The sequence below is a fragment of the Symphalangus syndactylus genome, chromosome 17, assembly GCF_028878055.3.
Source record: "Symphalangus syndactylus isolate Jambi chromosome 17, NHGRI_mSymSyn1-v2.1_pri, whole genome shotgun sequence".
NCBI classification, from domain to species: Eukaryota; Metazoa; Chordata; class Mammalia; order Primates; family Hylobatidae; genus Symphalangus; species Symphalangus syndactylus.
The window spans coordinates 76,879,342-76,895,563 of record NC_072439.2 but is presented as its reverse complement, the minus strand read 5'-3'; the positions used below and the strand labels follow the sequence as shown (position 1 = coordinate 76,895,563).

The window sequence follows — 16,222 nt, the reverse complement described above, 5'->3', positions numbered from 1 at the left end:
TTGAGCCTTGCTCACCTAGAATCAGTTTGTTGCAATAATCCACAATGGCTAAGAGCATATTCATGAACTCAGATCACTGAAAAAATACATATTAACCAGGGAAAATGTGTGCAGGAAAAATGGAGAAGAAATGAGCTGGCATTACAAGAGGGTATGTGCAATTAAAACACTTACACTTCACATTAATAATGTGTTTATTTGCTCCTTGTAGGCAAGGATCATGTTCACTCATTTTTATAGTCACTTCATTGCACTTAGAGCCCAGAATGGTGCTTGGCCCATAATATGGGAGGCAGTCAATGCTTTCTGAGTGGTTCCATATTCTGCTGGTGAGATCATTCTCACATATCTTCATGGGATAGTCAAACCAAGATTAATTACTTGTAGTTGCCCAGCATATTTAAAGAGAATTGAAAAAAATAGATGCGTCTTCAAATAAAGAATAAACATTTTTAGTCTTTATGTATTTCGGGTGAGATATATATATATATATATATATATATATATATATATATAAAATAAAATAATCATTTGGAAGCACTTTGTTCTACAATCTACAGTGTGTTGGCCATAATCAAAGACTTGTGGAAACAAAAAATAAAAGCTTGAGGAAATCAGGGATTCAAACCTAAAGCTTACAATATTAGGGGTTGAATAAATGAAAAGTTGGAAAACATCATCAAACTAAAAGCAATATAAAATAAATGTAAATGCCGGACTCCACAAAGATAGGCATAAACACCCTTGAGTCACTAAACCTTTTTATCAATGCTTCTGTTACAGCACTTCCTATAGTCATGAACTCACTTGTATCTATGATTATTCCCTTTCTGCTACTTCCTGCAAGGCAACAATTATAAGAAGCATGGTAGATGTTTATAAAGTGTTTATCAACTTAATGAATGATCAAATAAATATATGAACTAATGAATAAGTGAATGAACAGCTGTCAGTAAAATGTAGGAAGCCCTCCCCTAGAAGAGGGTCAATCCAGTCATCAGGGCCTTGACAATTGCGGTATCTACCAGAAATACTGGCTCTCTGAAATCACTTAGCTTTGTGAATTTGATTTTATTATTATAAAATAAAAGACAGAAAATGAAATAGTGAACTAAAGGATTGTTAAGATAATCTTTTTGCATTACATTATTTGCTTTCCCAAGTTGAGGAAAATTATTTTTTTCCCTATTGCATGAAATAAAACTACCAGGGCTGTGAGCACTAGAGAAAGGCAAATTTGAGACATTAATTAGTTTGAACAGAATCTGTAATGTACCTCACCTACCGAGATGGAAGAGAGATGGGAAAGAAAACCAGTTCTTCAGGGATAAACAGTACAAAGAATTTCACAATGTGACAAAAAGGTCACATGACCACCACAATGTGACAAATCAAGTAAGTATTAAAACATTTTGCCAGACAGTTTTCTGCACTTGATGTTAAAATTCAAAGGTAGTAAAGTAAAAGCAAGCTATATTTGAGAAAGAAACAGTTTAACTCTTTAGGTGTAAATCTCTTTATCTCTTTCTATAAAGTAAAATTTTTTTTATTTATTTTTTTTATTATTATACTTTAGGTTTTAGGGTACACGTGCACAATGTGCAGGTTTGTTACATATGTATCCATGTGCCATGTTGATTTAGCAAAATTTTAAAACAATGGACAGTCGCTACTTTATAATCTTGGTTGTTTTCAAAATGATTTAAACAAAAGAGGGCATTTGTTTTAAAATTAGATGTTTTATATTTTTAAATTAGCCAAACTATCATTGTTTTTAAGTCATGGGAAATATAAGAAATGATTGTAAGGAAGGAGTCAGAACATCTGATGAAGGTTTTGCAGTCAGTTCTTGACTGGTTCCTGGGATTCCTCTGTGACAAAGTGAAGGTCAAAGTTGCAGCTGAAATGCCACATGAGGAAGAGAATTCTCTCAGAATCTATAATGATAATATGTAAGATTATTGTATAATGAAGACTGACACTACAAATAAGGTAATTTTCTTCATTTTAGTTCCCTGAGTTCATCTCTTCAACATGTACAATATGTCATACATCATTCAAGTGGTCAAATATTTAAACTGATGCCTTACAAAGTTATGCCATTTAATATTGCTGACTGACACCTCCAGCTGTTAAGCAATTAGGTTGGAAGATATAAAGTTAGGTTACTAGGAGTGAATACTGGATGACTTTTCCAAAATTTGATACTGAAATTTCACCCAATAAATATAATACAGAATGTTAACATTTTCAAATTAAAAGCAATATGTATGTGAAAATGTAAATTTTAAGAGAATGATGAAAGTAAAATAGAGATAAGAACAGAAAAAAATTGCAAGTTTTGAGGGCTTTTTTTTGGCTATTTATAATTGATATATTGAACTACATTATTTTATTAAATATTTTAGAGATACAAAAGGCTTATATAATTATATAAAATAATTATATAAAAAAGTTTATATAATTACATCACAATAATTATATAAAAAATACTACCTTAAGAAATAAGACATTCCCAGTGCCATGATCATAATCTTCCTTCCACATCAAAGATAACCACTATTCTAGATTTAATATTAATTATCTCCATGCATGGATTTATGCTTTTATGCATATGTACATATCTATACCACATATCTATAAAATACTGCTTTGCATATTTTAAAACATTATATAAATACATCATGCTGCATGCTTTCTTCTAAATAGGTTTTTTTTTTAAATTCAATTTATATTTGTGATAATTATCCAATCAACTTCATACATTTTCTTCATCATTGTGTGGATATACTACCACTTACCTATTTAGGGTGATTTACATTTTTCTTTTATAAGCTACACTGTTAAGAACATTTTTTGCATACATCTTGTGCGTATGTAGACAAGTCTCTTCAGGGCATACGATTAGGAGTAGAATTGCTAGGTTATAGAATATATGCATCTTCAGCTGTATAGATAAGATCAAGTAGTCACCCTAATTTATCAGAATGGAAAAAAATTGTATGTGGTATCCCAAGTACACCATTTAATAGGGCTTTGAATTGTTTTATAGGTTTTCATTCTGCCTTGCATCAGAGTATCTTCCCAGCATAGCATGTCACAGGCAATAGCTATGTTTCAGAAAGTAAACATCACTCCCAGAGTCAAGAAGCAGCAATTAATTTTCCTATCTCTCATCTGTACAATGCTCACAGGCAAAAGAAACAAGAGCCCTAAACAACAACCAAAATACACAACCTATCATATAGTAATTTAAATGACAATAAACTATTATTTGTGGTGGGGCAATTATTTGATAAACATGGTGCTTAATGTGCATTATCTCATTTAGTTTTTGGAATAAGTTTGGCAATGAAGGTGTTATCCTTGCTTTGTGCAAGAGAAAATTCAAAAGTTGAATCAGAGGTTCAGTAACTTGCCTAAGGGAACATAGCTAGTAAATGACAGTCAGTATTCAAACTAAATTAGTAATGCTCCAAAGCTAAGACTTTCTCTATTATACACTAGCAGTAAACTCCAGGTTAAAACTCCAAAGCATTAACTACAAAAATCTATAATGCACTACAAAGAGGAAGTACCTTTAATTATCTTCACTTATTTAGGGACAGTTGTACATATATGGGACTTTCCAAATTCATGTTATTGCTTTATCTTGGTGGCAAAATTTCAGTACCCCTCAGTACTTCTGGAGAAGGAAAGAGATCATGATAAAAAGTAATATAGTTAAAATTAAAATTTAATTAATGTACTAAATAGTCACAACACTGCTAAAAGCTGCAGTAAAGGGTAAACAATTAGGTAAAATGAATTTAGTTCATTATTTGTAGATTTAACTTATTTTTAATATCCCTGTCTTATATTTACTTAGATAACCCAATGCTCAATCTGCATCTCAAGCTTTGCTTGATATTACAGGGAAAAATTTTGAGGCTCTAAAGGAGAATTAATCAAACAGAATTAAAGTCATTCTCATGCAAACTCCATTCTTCCAGATGGCATCAATCCTACAATGAAAATTTTAGGAAATGGGGCACACAGGCAACTATGAGCAAAGGACGTCAAAGGAACTTCCTAAGAACATGGAGAGACATCATCAATCATGGTACAGGAAACACTGATGTTTGAAGAGTAACATGGTAGAAAATTGAACAATAATACTTATGATGGCAACATAGTGTGAAGGCAGAAAGCTGAAGGGCTTGAAATATAAAGGGAAACATATTCTCACTTTGAGGGTGGCCACACAGTAACCAAAGCAGCACTTTAAAATAAAGTTTGTTTTTAAATATAATGAAAAGAGTATAGTTGTTTGATATATGTTGGGCCTCATGCTCTGTCAACAAAGTAAGAAATAATAGGACTCAAACTCTATCAAAATAGGAAGCTTCTTAGCTTAGAAAATACAAAAATCAAGGCATATGATTGATCAGATGTCCTCAAAAAAATCCTAACAAGCTGAATTCTACAGCACACTAAAAGGATCATTCACTGTAGTCACGTGGAATTTATCACCGGGATCCAAGGGTGGTTTAATATACACAAACCTATAAATGTGATACACCATGTTAACAAATGCAGGACAAAAAACATGATCTCATTAAATGCAGAAAAAGAATTTAACAAAATTCAATATGCTTTTATGATAAACACTCTCAACAAATTAGATATAGAAGGAATATACCTCAACACAATAAAGGCCGTATAAGACAAGCCTACAACTAACATTATACTCACCAGAGAAAAGTTAAAAGCTTTTTTTCTAAGATCAAGAACAGACAAGGATGCCCACTCTCACTACATCTATTCACTAGAGTACTGGAAGTCCTTGTCAGAGCAATTAGGCAAGAGAAAGATATAAAAGTCACGAACAATGAACTATCTGAAAAAGAAATCAAGAAAACATTTCCATTTATAATAATTAAAAAAAATACTTAGGAATAAATCTAACCAGGAGGTAAAAGATTGGTATAATGAAAACTATAGAACATTGATAAAGGAAATTGAAGAAAACATATTGGAAGAATTGATAGTTAAAATGTTCATAATACCCAAAGCAATCCACAGATTCAATACAATCTGTAACAAAATTCCAATGACATATTTCACGGAAATAGAAAAAGAAATTTTAAAGTTCATATAGAACCACAAAAAAATTCCCAAATAGTCCAATCTTGTGCAAAAGGTACAAAGCTGGAGGCATTACACAACCTCACTTCAAGCTATATTACAAAGCTATAGTAACTAAAACAGAATCTCACATCATATTAAAAAATCCACTAAAAATGGATAAAATATATGGATATGATCCTTGCAATTGTAAAAATACTAGAAGGAAATAGAGAGGAAAAGCTACATGACATTGGTCTAGGCAATTTTTTTTTGTATTTGACCCCAAAAGTTCAGGTAACAAAAGCAAAAATAGACAAATGGTATTAGGCCAAACTAAAACAAAATAAAAAACAAACACAAAAAACCCTTCTGGTAGGTGCATTGGCTCACCCCTGTAATCCTAGCACTTTGGGAGGCTGAGGCAGGAGGGTCAGTTGAGGTCAAAAGTTTGAGACCTGCCAGGGCAACATAGCAAGACCATATCTCTACAAAAAAAAAAAAAAAAAAAAGAAAAAAAAAAAAAAACTGGCTATGGTGTCACGGACTTATAGTCTCAGCTACTCAGGAAGCTGAGTTGGAAGGGCTGCTTGAGCCCAGGAGAACAAGGTTGCAGCGAGCTATGATCATGCCACTGCATTCCAGCCTGGGTGACAGAGAGAGACCCTGTGTCAAAAAAAAAACAAAAACAAATAAACAAAAAACAGTTTTGCACAAAAAAGAAACAATTAATAGAGAAAAGATATATGAATTAGGAGAAACTATTTTCAAGCCATACATTTGGTAAAGATCTAGTATCCAAAATATATAAGAAAGTTAAACAATTCAACAGCAGGAAAACAAATAGCATAACTTAAAAATGAGCAAGGAACTTGAATAGATATTTTTCCAAAGAAGACATACTGATGGCCAACAGATACGCGAAAAAATGATCAATGTGACTAATCATCAGGGAAACACAAATTAAAACTACAATGAGATATCCCCTCATGACTGTCAGAATGGTTATTATCAGAAAGACAAAAGATAAGTGTTGGTGAGGATGTGGAGAAAAGGAACCCTTGTACATTTTTGATGGGAATGTAAATCGGTACAGCTATTATGGAAAAGAGTGTGGAGATCCCTCAAAAAGTTAAAAATACAATGATCATATGTTCCAACAAACCCAATTCTAGGTATATATCCAAATGAAATAAAAGCAGTGTCTCAAAGAGATATCATCATTTTCATGTTCATGTTCATGTCAGTGTAGCATTATTCATAATAGTGAATATATATATTTTTTTAATTTCATTTGGATATATACCTAGAATTGGGTTTGTTGGAACTTATATATACATATATATGTATATGTATATATGTGTATGTGTGTATATATATATATATATATATATATGCCAATGGAATACTATTCAGCCATAAATAAGAAACATATGTCGTCATTCACAACAACGTGGATGAACCTGGAAGACATGCTAACTGAAATAAGCCAGGTACAGAAAGACAAATACCACAAGTTCTCACTTACATGTGAAATGTAAAACTATTAAACTCATAGAAGCAAATCATACAACGGTGGTTACCGGAATTTAGGGGCAGGGAAGAATTGGGAGATGTCAATCAAAGGGTGCAAAGTTTCAGTTACACAGGAGGAATAAATGATAAGTATTTGAGATGATGGATACATTAATTAGCTTGATTCAGTCATTATACACTCTCTGCATGTATTCATGTATCATAACATCACTTTGTACCACATAAATATATATGATTATAATTTGTCAACATAAAAAACTAGAAATTAAAAAAAGAATCAAGGGATATGAAGTTAGCTACTTTCAAATATATGATTTTGGGGGGTTTGATACTACACCGTGTGGGAAAACTAGGATAAATAGATCTAGATTACAGGGAGATACATTTAATATTTTGGTCTAACGCCCTCCCATATCCCTCACCAAAACGCTAACAGACAAAGGTCTTAAAAATACATGGGTGCCTCTAAATGTCATAGGTGTGAAACACAGTAGAAGTGTTAGCTTGGACATGCATCAAGATGGAGATGGAGCTGCCTCAACCACACACACAGCTATATAGCATAGTTATTAACAAAACTTTAGAGCTCAATGGCCTAAAATCAAATTCAGCTCAATCTATTACCTGTGTGACTTTGGGCAAATGATTTAACCTCATTACAATTCAGATTGCTTATCTGTAAATAAAATGAAGATAATAATTGCATGTTTCTCATAGATCCATTGTAAGGACTAAAGCATTTAGAGAAGTGCCAGCAACATAACAAACTATACACTTTAGGAATAATAATAACACTGATAATTATATTATACATTATAATTAAAATAACTAATGATATTTATGATGATTATGATAATAATTAATGATGGCTGGAATAAATTTGTAAGTCCTCTTTCTCATTTCATGAATTGTGTGCATGTAAAATTTCCATCTCCTTCCCATTTGCAGTCTGTCATTTACTAATAGAGAGAAACAGTATGTGGGAGTTGAACTGTGAACTTTCCCAGAAGGATCACTTCATTCTTGATTTCATTATCTTGATTTCAGTCTTGACTTCACTAGCAATGATTAAGCCCTGAAAATTCTCTTACAAATTGTGTGCCCACTTTTACTGGAATTCTGTAATAGTAACAGATAATACTTAGAACAATGTAAAGGTGGTGTTGGGTTTACAGTTATAACATGAATAGTATTGTCTCCCTCCAACTATGTTATATCACATTAAAATGATCAATGTGTAATTGTATTAGGCATTTTTATATGTTAAGAGAAAGGACAATTGATATTATTTTTGTTCTGACTTTTTTATTTAAATAAATTTAAATTTTCAATTGCCAAATACATACTCAGAACGTAATCATAATTCAACCAAATTCAGTTATCTAAATCAATATACTCTAATATATTCAGTGCATGTTAAAGTACAGGCTAAATATTTTCATTTTTTGGTTACAACTACCTTTTTCTAGTTCCCCATCAGCCCCTATTTTGTTTAAACACCTTATGGCCTGCTAAATGAGCCTCAAAAAGCTGTTCTGAACCATCAACACAATTACAGAAATTGAAATGTGCTTAAAATCTGAGTTAGTGCTGTCAGTGAATGTGCCTAAAGGCAAACAAAAATCTATGCATACCGATACTGTGTGACATAATGATTGTCAGAAATAGTTTTTCAAATCTCAGCTTAATCTGAAATGTGTTACTTGAGATTCTGAACCCATATAAATCAAGCTAAAGTAGCTGATAAAGTAATTGAAATGCAACAAAATAAACCATGATAAATATAAAAATAAAAATGTAATTTATATAGTTTAAAATGCCAGCAATCCTCTCAAAATCCTTATAATAGTGACAGTAGCTAAGATCAAGTCTCTCTAGAAGTAACCCATGTCTATGGAACCTACAAATAACTATAAAGTTTTATAAGTCCAACTTTCAAACTAAAGGTTTCCAGGAACCCAGGAACACTAGAAAAATATTCATATTATAAAGAAAGAAAATAAGCAAGTATCTTGAATTTCTAAGAAACACCAGTAAAATTCCATAGGCTACTTGTTCCTTCTTGAGAATCTCATTGATGTGAAATGACATTTCTTAAGTAAATTATAGTCCATAGTGGTCTTAATAAAGAGCACTCTGATAGGCATTATTTTTTCTCCCTCTCTCTCCTGTCTCTAACAAAGGTCAGTTTAATCATAGCTCACTAGGAATCATTTATTTACTTAGATATTCATTCACCTAATATTTATTTAGTGACTTTTATCTTCCTGGCACTGAGCTAGCTGTTGGAATTACAAAGACAAGAGGTCACACTGTATAGCAGGAACTCAAGTGCAAATTAACAAATCGAACTACAACTTGGAAGATTTATCAATGGAAGTATATTTTGTGTTAAGAGCAGTCAGGGAAGTAAAATAACTTCTCATGGATCCTAGAAAGCTCTCAAGAAAAATGTAATATTAAAAATAATTCTTAGAGAGTGAGCTTGGTTAGAAAACCATGGAGGGTAGACATTTCTAGGCAAAAGAATAGTTTGGTTAAACACTGGTGAAGAGTGTCTGTAAAAATTCACAATTCTTTTCAATCACTTAATCAAGTGACATTTAAAATCAGCCTTTCAATCACAATAGCCAATCTGCTATTCAATCTATAGTCTTGATATTTTTGTAGAGCTAGCCTAATTCAACGTTATTTGAAGACAAAAAATTCTAAAACATTTCTATCTCTTCCAAATTGCTTCTTCTATAGCTTAAAGATTTAAAGCACTGGTCCTCAAAGTATAACCCCTGGACCAGCAGCATCATTAGTTTAAACTTTACAGAAATGCAGATTCTCGGGCTTCTCCCTAGTCCTACTGAATCAGGTACTGTGGGGATGCAGACTAGAAATGTGTGTTTCTACCAGCCCTCTAGATCATTCAGATGTATATTAAAGTTTAAGGATCACTGATTTAAAGCACTGTTTTTCCAGCATTAACATTTCTTGTGAGTGTCCTGGCTGTCTTCAGAGGAAAGGAAAACTGCACTCGAGCTATAATAAACTCACGTAATCATTCCAAGGAATTCTACCCTTGACCACTAATTCAACTTGGAAGCAATCTCAATTGTGCTACACATAAATACACAATTGACCAGTTTACTCAAGATCATTTTATCTGTCATTGATTAAAGATAATGAGTATAAAAATGTACACTTGGGATAAATGAAAGAAATGATGATTCAAAATTATATGTATACTTTTTTCTTATTAAATGCACATATATAGTAGATGGCTTTTCTTCTATTAAAATAATAATTATAATAATTAACACCAACAAAGCACTTACCTTGTATTAAATAATGTTCCAAAGTACTTTACCTAGATTAACTCCCCTAATCTTCCTAATAACCTATTGTGACATCAAACTGTATTATCTTAAACAATTGAGGAGCTGAATGGTTAAATGACTTGTCTATGGAAGAAATGCTATGAACCTGAGTAGTGAGAACACTAATTGAATGTAGGCAATCTGGCTCCTGAATCCATGCTCCAAAACAGCTCTTACATTGTAGCTAGCACAGGATATATTTCAATATAGCTTTTAATTTATTCACAGCCTATTAATAGACAATACCCATGACACTAGAAAATAATTGTTGCTTTTAGATTATTTTGTAGGTGCTTACAGCATGCACACACACACACATACACACACACTGTATCCGACCTCATTGGGCAAATCACCTCACTTATTTGTGCTTCAGGTTCCTCTGGTAGTAAATGAGGACAGAGTAATTGCAAGGATTAAATATGTGCATATATGAAAATATTTAGAGGGGTGGTCAGGATATACTAGGACCTATTATGGTTTTTGTTGTTATCTGAAATAAAAAGTCAGAGTATGTTATAAATAGATGCTCCTTTTATATTTTGCATTTTTATGGTTTGTAACATAATTTGTATATTTATTTCCATTGCTTCCTTACAAATTTTAATCAGCTGCTTCAAATAGCTAACTACTGTTACGTTTGCCAACCCATTCTTCAAATTCATTCCAATAATTTTATACTAGTGGTAGGATGAGTGATCGGAGTAGGGTCAGAAAGCCCTGTTTATTCTAAGCTTCTGTTCTATACATAGATGTGAATTAAAATCTTCTCAATAAGTAATTCTGAATGACCTTAATAGTAGGATACATAACAGGTGTGAAAAGCCTGATGGCAATAGAGATGTTCTCTTGGAGAAATAGAGGTCAGATAGCAGCTTTATAAATTACAAGCACAGATATCACAGATAAATGAAGTGTATGATGTTGGGGTAGGAGACAGGTATAATGGAGCTAGCAGGGAAGCAGTTAAGGTATTAGGGAAAATTAGACACAAGAAGCTGGAGTATATGGGGAGAAAGATTTGGACAAGATGCGTGTGCTAGGGCATGAGGAAGGAAATGGTCCTTTCTTACTAGAAAATATCCAAAAGAAGTGGGAACTCCAGAGACAAACTTAATCTACTTTATAATTAAACTGTGCCTTGCCTTCTTTCACACAGTCTACGGTTTATTCTTCTATATACCAATCATTATTGTATTAGTTTCTTAATGTTGCTGTATCAATTTACCACAGATTTAGTGGTTTAAAACAACACAAATTTATCATCATACAGTCTGGAGGCCAGAAATCCAACACTGATTTTGTGGCGCTAAAATTAAGGTTTCAGCAGTACTATGTTTCTTCAGGAAGCTCTGCGGAAAAATTCATTTCCTTGCCTTTCCCACTTCTAAGGTCCATCTGCATTCCTTGGCTCTGACGCCTTACTCCGTCCTCAAAGCCAGCAGTGTAGCATCTTTAAATTCTCCCTCCCTCTCTGACCTCTGCTTCCATCATCATATTGTGCTCTCTGACTTTATTTTCTCAAGGGAAAGAAAGAGGCAAAGAGTCAGAGAGAGGCCCACTCCACTAATCCAAAATAATCTCCCCTTTTCAAAATCCTTAACTTAATCACATGTACATTATTTCATTTGCCATGTAAGGTAATATATTCACAGGTTACAGGGATTAGAATGTGGCCATCACTGGGGAACCATTATTCTGTCTACCAGAATTGTGTTCTGATATCTTCTCTGACAATGTATGATTTAAATGCAAACCTACTAAAGGGCTAGGGTCTAAAATATATCATCTTGAAAGACTGCTCCAAGATTCACAGAACTATCCGTTAAGGTTATGTAAAATATTTTTATTCTATTTAGTAAACCAAGTGTTGCTATTATCACATAATAATTGATGACCATGCATCTGTCTGATGAGCGACAATTCATTAAAATGAAAGGAAATCTAAATTCTGAAAAAAAAATGTCATTTTCCAAGGCAGCAAGTAATAGAGTTACAGCTCTCTGGCCACAAAATATATATTTACAATTATGTTACCCACGCAAACATAAAAATCTTTCAGTATGAAATGCACACATTCAAATAAACCAGTTCCTGATGAAAATGGGCTTCATAAAAATTGTCTCTTATACAATCAAAACAGAATGTTAGTCTTTTCAAAACAATTTCCAGATGAATAGCATATCATAATGTATATTTTCTAGCACATAAATAACTGCCTGAATACAAAAAGATGGCAACTGAAGATAAAATTTGAAAATATGTATTACAAATAAAGCAGATATTGTATGATTCACTGCTACATCTAATTTTGTGCCTACATGCATCTCTTCCCATTATGACATCTGAATATTAAGAAGATAATTCCTGTATGTTCAGAACATAATGTTAGATTCACTAGTACAGATTGAGTGAACATATGAAAGAAATATATTATTGGCTAAAAATCAGAAAAGATAATTGAACTACTGAAACTGAAGTTGATAGAAAAATGCCATCTCAATTATTCTACACCACTTAACTGTTGAAACAGCAAGGAGGTCAGTGTGTACATCAGATGAAAACGAAATAATTTTTTAAAAACTACATGCAGGTATTCACAATAGAGTGTGATGTGAAGAATATAAAATTATATGAAATTTACACAGACAACAAGAAATTTTAAAATGCAAAGACCAAGATATTGTGAAAACAATTTAAAGAGCAAAGTAGTTAAAATGTAACATAACAAAGGACATTGTTTTAAAAATACAAACCAACATAGACTACATGTGGCCACAAAAAAGTTATTTAATACTGAAAATATGTATTTAATTGTCAATGACCTTAAGGCTATGTTGGAATTTTTTTTAAAACTCCATTTGAAAACTATGGCTAAAAAAATAAAAGGCAAAATGATGTTAAAAAGTTTTCTCTTCCACACAATAAATCCTGTCAAAGTATTTACAAAGCATGATCATTTCTCTCTTTCTTAGAAAAAGGGTAATTGATTATTTTAGCTCTGCACAGTTATATTATATTGCATTCTACCCCAAACCAAGTCTTTACTGGATAGAATTTGTATAAATTTAATAAAACTGATTTCTATAATCTCTACTCATGAAATTTTTAATGATACAATGAAAAACAGAAGAGAAAAAAATTATACATTCGAAAAATTCAGTATCATTTAAAAATTATCTTCATTGAAGTTTCATGCTTTTAACTCTATATGTTCCTAATAGTGTACAAGAAGATTAATGGTCAAAAGTTAAATATTAAATGTAGTTCTCTGTTTGCAGTTCTATTAACAGAGATGTGTGTGTGTGTGTGTGTGTGTGTATATATATAGCACACACACACACACACACACATATATATATACACACACACATATGAATACCATATATGTTTATATAAACTCTTGGGTTATATCATAATTTTCAAACACAATCTCTATTGATCTATTATCAGAATCTTATATATGAACTTCTATTTTTTCTAATTTTCCTTCATAGTTAACACTCGTGTGTATGTCCAATAATTATCCAATTAAACTTAAAAATATATCATATTTGACACACTTATTTTTGTCTTTGTTCTATTTTAGTATATACAAGAAAATTGCTTTTTATTTCTTTCATCAGAATATAATTTTTTCATTTTCATATTCTTATATAAAATACTGAGGGCAATATGAAAGACACAATTAGATATTCAGATAATTGCACAAATATTGCTTTTCAAATAAGATGAAAATGCTGCAAATACATAACTGTAGTCTATCAAGATGTGCTAATGCCCAATAGCTAAACATAAGTGTTTGAAACGACAAATTTGGCATATAAAAAGCTGCTTAGTTGGCAATGTATGTGGTAATGAGAATAAGAGCTGGCTGAATGAAGAGGGAAGCCTATTAAACACGGGGTAACTTGTAATACTAAGAAAGAGTTTTAAAATATTTGCTATATGGATTGTTCAATAATTAGTGCATGCAAATATGTCCACATTTTATACTACATTTTGCTGTGTTGTATATGTTTGTGAGATTTAGGAGTGTGTTACTGCCATTCATAAATCTTTCTAAAATTTATGTTCTAAAGTTTTTAAGGATGATTGAGGGTACAATAATAAAATAATGTCCCATATAAAATTACAATTACATACAACTGGAGGACCAAAGTTAAAAAAAAATTCAAACTGAGGAATCATCCTTAAAAGTACAATATAATTCTCATCTCTTATTAAAATATTGACAATTATTCTGACATAGGCCAAAATCAAAGAAAACTTTTAAACTCCATAGACGAAAATTGCAGAAATTCACTTCAACACACTTACTGAATGCAACAAACTATGCTGGGAGCATGGAAGACAGAAAGATGGATGCAACTTTCACTAATAAAAGTGCTTGCAACTGTGAAGTTTGAATGCAATTAATAAAAGGAAAGCTAAACAGACCAATAAGGAACATGAAAATGAAGCAGCATTACTAATTTTCTTTTTCAACTAATGTAGGACACCAGCAGATGGCCCGGTAAGTTGGAAAACATGTATCAAATATAATATGGTGAATAAATAAAGGTTCATATTTAAGATTAAATCACTGTAGCTCCGCTCAATAAACTATTGGAAAAATGTCATTGGAATTATTTTGAGATGGGGTCTCACACTGTCACTCAGGTTGGAGTGCAGTGGCACGACTTTGGCTCACTGCAACCCCTGCCTCCCAGACTCAAGCAATTTTCCCACTTCCGCCTCCCGCGTATCTGGGACTATAGGAACACACCAACATGCCCGGCTTATTTATTTATTTATTTATTTTATTTATTTATTTTTGAAACAGAGTCTCGCTGTGTCACCAAGGCTGGAGTGCAGTAGCACAATCTCGGCTCACTGCAAACTCCGCCTCCCGGGTTCACACCATTCTTCTGCCTTAGCTTCCCGAGTAGCTGGGACTACAGGCGCCTGCCACCACACCCCGCTAATTTTTCGTGTTTTGGGTAGAGACTAGGTTTCGCCACGTCGCCCAGGCTTGTCCTGAACTCCTGAGCTCAGGAGATCCACTCACCCTGGCCTCCCAAAGTGCCGGGATTACAGGGGTGAGCCACCACACCTGGCTGGCTTCATTGCAATATTTTTAAAGACACCAGTATGAAATATCTGTATTTGACAGAGTACCGAAAAGCTGTACTTTTGTTCCTTTGCTTGAACACTCCTAAAGGACAGCACATTAAACATCAAAAAATAAGTCTGAATCTTAAACAAGGTCCTTAAGTGAAAACAAATAGTATTAAAGTTCACCAAGTATTCAGGAGATATTTTTGCCTCCTTTTCAATAATCCAAGTACTAAATGCCATTTAGAACTCACTGCCTCATTTCTTCAATGAAATTCCTTTACTATTCCAAATCTTCTATTTCCTGTGTTCACCACTATAATTAGTATCTTACCACCTAGTATATATTAATATAAGTCATAAGCAACCTTGTGTCTTACTCATGTATGTTTCTCTTACTTTTCTTGCAAGAGTGAGGATGATTTCAGTTCCTCAGATTTCAATATTTCTTTACAAAATGCTGGGCATTTAGTAAATGTGTGACATATTATATTCAGATATTTATAGTGCTTTTGAACACTGGTATAAGACATTAAGCACTGAAGAACTACAGGGTTATCACTTGGATAATGACTGAGGGTTAGCAAAGTTGTTACTTAACCAGGAATGTGTATATATTTTGTCTATGCAAAAAACTACCTTTTACTACTATTGGCTGTGAAGATAATTCAATAGTCAAAGCAGTTGTTGGATCTGGTCAAAATTTACTACTGGTTTAGTACTCAAGTCATGGTTGAAAATGACTATATATATATAGATATATATCTTCCAAAAATAATTATACAGTGGGATATGATTACATTATCAGTGTATCTTTTTATGGATACATAACATTACACATATTTGTGGGGTACATGTGATATTTTGTTGCATACATAGAATGTGTAATGATCACATCAGGATATCTGGGGTATCACCTTGAGTATTCAACATTTCTGTGTGTTCAGAACATTTCAAGTTCTCTCTTCTAGCTACTTTAAAATATAAAAGACTGTTTCTAACTACACTTAATCTACCCTATATCCAACATTACAAATTAAATTTTCTGTCTAACTGTATGTTTGCACCCTTTGACCAACCTTTCTTTATCCCCCCAACTCCCACCCAAACAACCT

The 16,222-nt window shown here is 32.6% G+C and overlaps 1 protein-coding gene and 1 long non-coding RNA gene across 2 annotated transcripts in view; both read right to left on the bottom strand.

Moving 5' to 3' along the window:
• The window catches only part of NAALADL2 (N-acetylated alpha-linked acidic dipeptidase like 2), a 955,512-nt gene that overhangs the window by 631,841 nt on the left and 307,449 nt on the right, over positions 1-16,222 (bottom strand). The gene's annotated exons all lie outside the window — the stretch shown is intronic.
• Positions 229-16,222, bottom strand: part of LOC134733087 (uncharacterized) — a 55,290-nt gene continuing 39,296 nt past the window's right edge. The window contains exons 4-5 of the long non-coding RNA XR_010116650.1: positions 4,724-4,879; positions 229-380 (exon numbers count right to left, since the gene is read on the bottom strand). This is a non-coding gene — a long non-coding RNA (uncharacterized lncRNA). The remainder of the gene's footprint in view (positions 381-4,723; positions 4,880-16,222) is intronic.